General features: G+C 46.1%; 1 pseudogene; it reads right to left on the bottom strand.

Moving 5' to 3' along the window:
* Window positions 1-544: 544 nt before the first annotated feature.
* Window positions 545-2,272, bottom strand: LOC113907063 (annotated as a pseudogene).
* Window positions 2,273-6,403: the final 4,131 nt, after the last annotated feature.

The raw sequence follows: 6,403 nt of genomic DNA, 5'->3' as shown, positions 1-6,403 counted from the left end.
TAACCTCTGAGCCACCAGGGAAGCCCTGCCATGGCTTTATATGTCTTCAAATATAATAATATTAATCCTCCAATTTTGTTCTTTTTCAGTTATTTTGATTAAGTTTGTTGTATTTTAATATGAATTTTAAAGTGAACTTGTCAGTTTCTACCTTAAAAAAGGCTACTGAAATTTTTATACTGATTGCATTGAATATATAGATCAATTTGGGGAGAATTAGCATCTTAGTAATTATCAAGACCTAAGAATATGGTATATCTCTCCATTATTTCTTATTTTTAAATATTTAAATATTTCTTTATTTGCTTGTGCCAGGTCTCTTAGTTGTGGCACAGGGAATCTTCAATCTTCCTTGCAGCATGTGGGATCCAGTGATCCATCCCAGGCACCCTGCACTGGGTGTGTGGCCCATCAGGGAAATTCCTCCATTATTTAGATAATCTTTCATTTCGCCAGCAATGATTTACAGTTTTCAGTATAGAGCTCTTTTACATCTTTTTTTTTTTTTTTCCAGAAGTCAAAGGTTCTACAAACACTTATGAAAAGAGATCTGATTGAGAAAATATACAAAACATTTAAGTTTCATCTCCAGAGAGCACTTAAGTCTGACAGGAGAAATGGGAGCCCTCCTCCTCACGGCTCAGGACTGAGAATGGTTAACATGTGAAATGACCAGTAAAAATATGCAAAAGTGAGAGGGAAAAGGAAAATAATGCTGCATTGCCCAAAGCAGAGGGGGACGGAATTTTAGAACAAAGAAGAGGCTGGGTGCACAAGTACCAGATGACTGTTCCTCTCCTTCCCCCAGGTATCTTCCAAAACAGCCCTGAGCTGGAAAGCAGGGAGCCCCACCCCCTCAGCAGGACCTACACACCGCTCTCTTCTCACTGCTCATCTCGCCCAGCTGCCAGTAGACAGGATGAAAAGAGAACCGCTCCACCCCAAGATGTTCCTCTGTGACTGTGGCTTAGGGGATCCTCCTTGAGCTCCTGCCCTTCCAGCCCCGACTCCTTCCTTCTTTGGTTCCACTGGGAAGTTGATTGTGCTTGACAGACTCATCCCACCCCTCCAAACTCAGGCTCCCACTGGTGGCTGAAGGCACTGACATGAGTCCTGGAGAGATCCCCAGGACAGCCACCATCCCTGGGCTCTGGAGGATGGGGTGGGGGGGCGCCATTCCTGAGCACATTTCCTCCATCCTCAGCTCAGGCCCGGGAGTCAGCACTGGCGAGGAAGTGTGTTTGGCAAGGTGCCTTTCAGGACTCTGCCAGCTGTGCAGACATCCCTGAACCCACTCCCTCTCCTCACCCCAACACCCGGCCAGGCCTGGTCCTTCCAGCCAATCCTTCTCCTTTGGCTGCCACTCAGGACCCCAGTCACCTGACCTCATGAGGGTCACAGAACCATCTTGGGCGCCCCACCCACCCCCCAGGCCTGAGAAGTCGGCAGAGATGGTGGCCTTGAGACGTCACAGCTGTGGTACAGGGAGGTGAGCAGGGCTGGAGAGAAAGGGGACACATGTCCCATCTAGGGAAAGGTGTCCAAAGCATGAGCTAAGTGAATGGAAGGAGAGCCAGGGAGCGGCCTCCAGAGAAAATGAGAGAGGGTCGGGGCAAGCCTGGAGCCCTGGGCAGGTTTCCCACCACCCTCACCCTGGCGTCTCCGGACCCAGGAGCTCTCAAAATGGCGGGTGGCCATTGCTGTTGTTGGCCCCTCGTTTGTACTTCCGCTTCCGGGTGACCCGGCGCCACCGGCGGTAGGTGTCCTTCCCGCTACAAACAGGTGGGAGGCGAAGAAGGCCGAGGCCTCCTGTCGCTGACGTGCTCCTTGACCACTATCTCCTCTGGGGTGACGTGTGTCTGCGGGAAGTTGGTGCCCCTCTGCACGTCCTCACCAGGAACTCCCAGAAGTTGTGAGGGGGCAGCAGGTTGGTGGCGTTGAACAATGAAGTGGCTCCTGTCCAGGGAGAAGTCGTGATAGACAGTGAGCCTTGCTGGAATCGTGGAGGATGTCCCCAAACCAGGGCATGAGCACGTTGATGCCCTCGCAGTTCCTCTCCTCCAGTTAGATCTTCCGTCCTCCTCTAGCTCCATGCGAGTGCGGACCCGGAAGGACAGGTAGGACTCCTAGAAGACCCCACAGTGGAAAAAATTGTCTCGGGCCAGCTGAATGAGAAAGAAGGATCTGTAGATGTGGACGGAGGCGAACACCAGGCCCATGAGCGGCAGGTCCATGCCCATGGACAGAGCCCCCGCATCTTGTAGGGATGATGAGGGGGCCCTCCTCCCAAGGGCTTCTCCCCAGCCAGGGTCAGCAGGATCTCAGCGTCCGGGGTGGGCACCGGGGCAGAGACCAAGGCCGAAGCCTTGTCAGTCTTGCCGGCCTTGATGAGGGCCACCACCCGTTGGAAGCGGATCTTCCACCACGGCTGCGTGGGCCGTGCGTCCGCCCTGCGCCCTCTGTTGGCAGCCACTCTCCTCTCAGCCCGTCTGTACCACAGCTCTCTGCAGGCACGGGAAGTTTGGTGCCCTTCTACATATTTTGTTCTTGATTTATCCTCAAGGATTTCCTACTTTTTGATGCTATTGTAAGTAGTACTTTTTAAGAATTTCAAGTTCCAGTTGATTGTTGCTGGTATATGGGAATACAACTGATCTTGTATCCTTGTATCCTGCTATCAAACAAAACTTTTTTATTCTACTAGCTTGTTGTAAGTCCATTGGATATTTCTCCCTAGATGGGCCTGTAATCTATGCATAAAGACTGACTTCATTTCCAATCTGGGTTATTTTTATTTCTTCTTAAACCAAATTGAGATGTAGTGGTCCTGGAAGTACAGGGACCTGAGCTTTAATGTCAACTCTGCCATAACTCTCTGTGTAACCTTAGGCAAGTCACTTTCCTCTCTGAACCCCAGCTACCCTGTAAAGTAATTTGTAAGTCCTCTCCTATCTCTAATGTTCAAAGAATGTACTTTGAAAGGTATTAGCACTCTGGTTGTAATCCACAGCTTCCTGCCTCCAGGCCTCTGAGTCCTGCCTTCTTCCTGTTAAGCAACTGACTCATTGTGGTCCTGACAGCTGGGCTGAACCAGAGTGTCTGTCACCTGCTTTCCTCCCAGTCTTGCAGTGAATCAGGAGTGGCTCTGTTAGTTCATTCTTTTACCAGTTGTTTTTCTGCTGCCTCCTGTTGACAAGGCCCAATCTGCAGGGTGGGTTATCTATTTTCTAGCAAAAGCCAAAGCTGTTAATTCATGAAAAAATTGGCTGAGGGCCTCAAACATAGAACAGTAGTTTCTTTTTTTTTTTTAACTTTTAAAGACACATTCCATTCGCCTGCTTTTGAATTTAGTCCTCATCAATAATGTAATTTTATACTGTGCTGAAATAAAGTAGGCTTTTTTAACACAGTCCTGTCCTGCAGGAACTTAAGAGTCCTGCAGGGAAATGGTCCATTCATTCTCCATCTGTATGGAAGAGAAACAGGTAGACAAAGTTACACTGGACTATGTTGGAGAAGACCTGAGTCCTTGAAAATAAGAAGTTGGGGCAATCCTAGGGCATGGTAGAAATGAAAGGTTCAGCAGACTTTTTTATTCTTTGAGCCACCCTGCAGCTGGATCTCATTCGTAGCTTTAGGAGATCCTCTGCCTTCTGAGCCCACCCCTCCATCAGAGGGAAGCCTTGTCCAGTTTCACTGACATCACCTGGGTATTTCCAATTGATATGCTCACCTCAAATTCTGAATCCAAAGCTGGTGACACAGGAACCATACAAACCCCTTCCAGTCATGAAGGCAGCAGCAGCTAGATCGGATCTTCTGAGATAGATTTAGCACATCCAGTTTCTAGAATTCAGAATCATCTGTCCTAACTCTTTCATTTAATTTTGCAGTGTGGAGTAAATGAAGACCAACCAAAAGAGATCAAGCAAAGCTATTTATTCAGAGCTTGTTATAGAAAGAGAGTCAGCCACCACGACACATTTCTGCAGAGACTCTAAGAGTTGGACACAACTGAGCAACTGAACGACAAAAGCCTGCAGAAGTGGGAAATCGTTACAGGAGAAAACAAGGAACTTGTCAGATATGCCTTAACTGGAGGTTGTTGACACGAGGGGCCATCAGTAGGCTAACTAGAGGCAGAACATCCTATGTGATTGGTTAAGGACACATTATTTGGCTTTTTCCGGTTCATGCTTGGTTAGAAACAGGGACAAAAATTGAGGAAGTTGCCAGTTTTTAATCAAGTCCTGGCCATTTGAATCCAATGGCTACAAGAGTTATGGTTTGCCTTCATGGGCTGGTTGCTAGAGACTCTGGTCTGATTTCATACCAATCTAACTTACAGATAGCAGACCAGCTCCGTGGGCTGCTTACTGCAGATAATGGGTTGGTTTCCTGGGCTGGGTGCTGCAGACTATGGATCAGAGTTCTACTTTTATACAGAGTGTAGCCATTGTCCATCTTTATATGCACTCTCTCAGCAGAAACTGAGGCCCAGAAAAGTAGAGTGGTTCTAAGGTTCTTAATCCAAGGTCTAAGAGCTTAAAGTAATCAGAGTGGACAGGTCAATCCTATCATTTCCAAAGGAACTTATTCTGCTTATTGAGGAGACAAGGTTCAGATGACTAGAAAAATGAAGTTCAATAAAGATGTTATAGAGGTAAGTGGCACCAGGGAGTTAATAGCTTGGAAGGAAGGCTCATCACTTTCCTCTCCAGGCAGAGCTACTGCTACAGCCAGAGCCTCTACTGACCAAGAGCTCTCAAAGTACTGGGCATTCCAACCAGCTAGCAAAGTGAAGTGGTTAAATGCATGGTTCACTAGGCTGCCATCTGTCTTCATATTTTACCTTCAGAAATATTTGCTGTGAACTTGAACAACTTGAACAAGAGATTTTACCTTTCTGGACTTTAGTTTCTTCATCCATAAAATGGGAATAACAGCAGCACCTATCTCATCATGCTCTTGTGCGAATTAAATGAATGGACACTTGTAACACACTTAGAACAGTACCTGATACTTAAGATGTGCTTGTACAAGTTATTGTTTATTCTTCGCATCAACCCAGCATGGTAAGTAGTATAATCCTACTTTTCAGATAAAGAAACTAAGGATAATACTAAGGATAGCTATGTCACTTGTTCAAGATAGTGAGTTTCTGAGTCAGGATTTTCACTCATATCTCTATGAAGCCCAAACTTATTATTCTTCACTACTGAGCTTCTGAACACAAGATGCCACTGTTGGGAAAGAAGTGGCTTATAGAGTGGGAAGCCATATAGGGCTATGGTATCAGGGTGTCTGCGTTCAACTCTTTGTTCTGCCCGTACACAAATTGCTTATCACCTTTGAACAAGTTTTCACTTGCAAACTGGTAATAATAACGTATCTCACAGGTTTAAGGATTAAATAAGATAATGTATGTGAAGTTTCCAGTACAGTGACTGGCACATAAGTACTTAATAAATGACAGCAATGATTTTAATTGTTTAATTTTAATTTAATGAATTGAAAGTGACAATTGCAAACTATTCTTTAGAGTCTGTCCCTTAAAGGCCCACCTTCATGTCCCCAAACTAACTTGACTCTCCACTGCTGTATTCCCCATTGTTGGTACTGTGATAGGTGAAGCGGAGACCAGAAAAATAACTTAGAGGAGGAAATGGGTCCTACAGGGGAGAGGAATAGACAGGTAAGGAGTGGTCACATGGTAACATGGAATTCCAAAAGACCAAGGCTTCCCATGGCCCAGACTTTCAGAAGAATCAGAAACGCTTCTCAAGAAACAAATGGAGGAACTTCATCCTCAGCTCTGTAGGTTAACCTGAGACATGCCCATCTGAAAGACTCACACTTGGCAGATAAAACTAGCCTCCTCTTTGCCATCACATATCTCTTGGAGGTAGTAGTGTTAGTCACTCAGTTGTGTCCAGCTGTTTGGAGCCCACCAGGCTCCTCCATCCATGGGATTCTCCAGGCAAGAATACTGGAGTGGTTTGCAATTTCCTCCTCCAGGGGATCTTCCTGACTCAGGAATTGAACCTGGGTCTCCAACACTGCAAGCAGACTCTTTACCGTCTGAGCCACCAGGGAAGCCCTCTCTTGGAGGTATTGGTTCTCATTTTACACTGAGTTCAGTGAATTCTCCTTCTCAACTATTCCTTGAGAGCCAAAGCTGAGTTGTTTGTCAGACTGGTCAGGGAAACCAGGGGAGGGGCAACAAGAAATTCTGATAGGAGAAGGGTGATCATAATGAGGAATATAAAAGCAGAAAATGCCCTGTTCTAAAGGAATGTAAAGAACCATTTCTTCCATCACCCTGAAACGTTGTTTTCCAGAAGAAGAAATTAAATTCCAAGAAGGTTAAGTTTTACAGCCCAAACCACTCAGGTAATGAGAG

The sequence above is a fragment of the Bos indicus x Bos taurus genome, chromosome 16, assembly GCF_003369695.1.
Source record: "Bos indicus x Bos taurus breed Angus x Brahman F1 hybrid chromosome 16, Bos_hybrid_MaternalHap_v2.0, whole genome shotgun sequence".
Classification (NCBI taxonomy): domain Eukaryota; kingdom Metazoa; phylum Chordata; class Mammalia; order Artiodactyla; family Bovidae; genus Bos; species Bos indicus x Bos taurus.
Note: the sequence above shows the minus strand (reverse complement) of the source record. Positions and strands in the feature narration are given on the sequence as shown.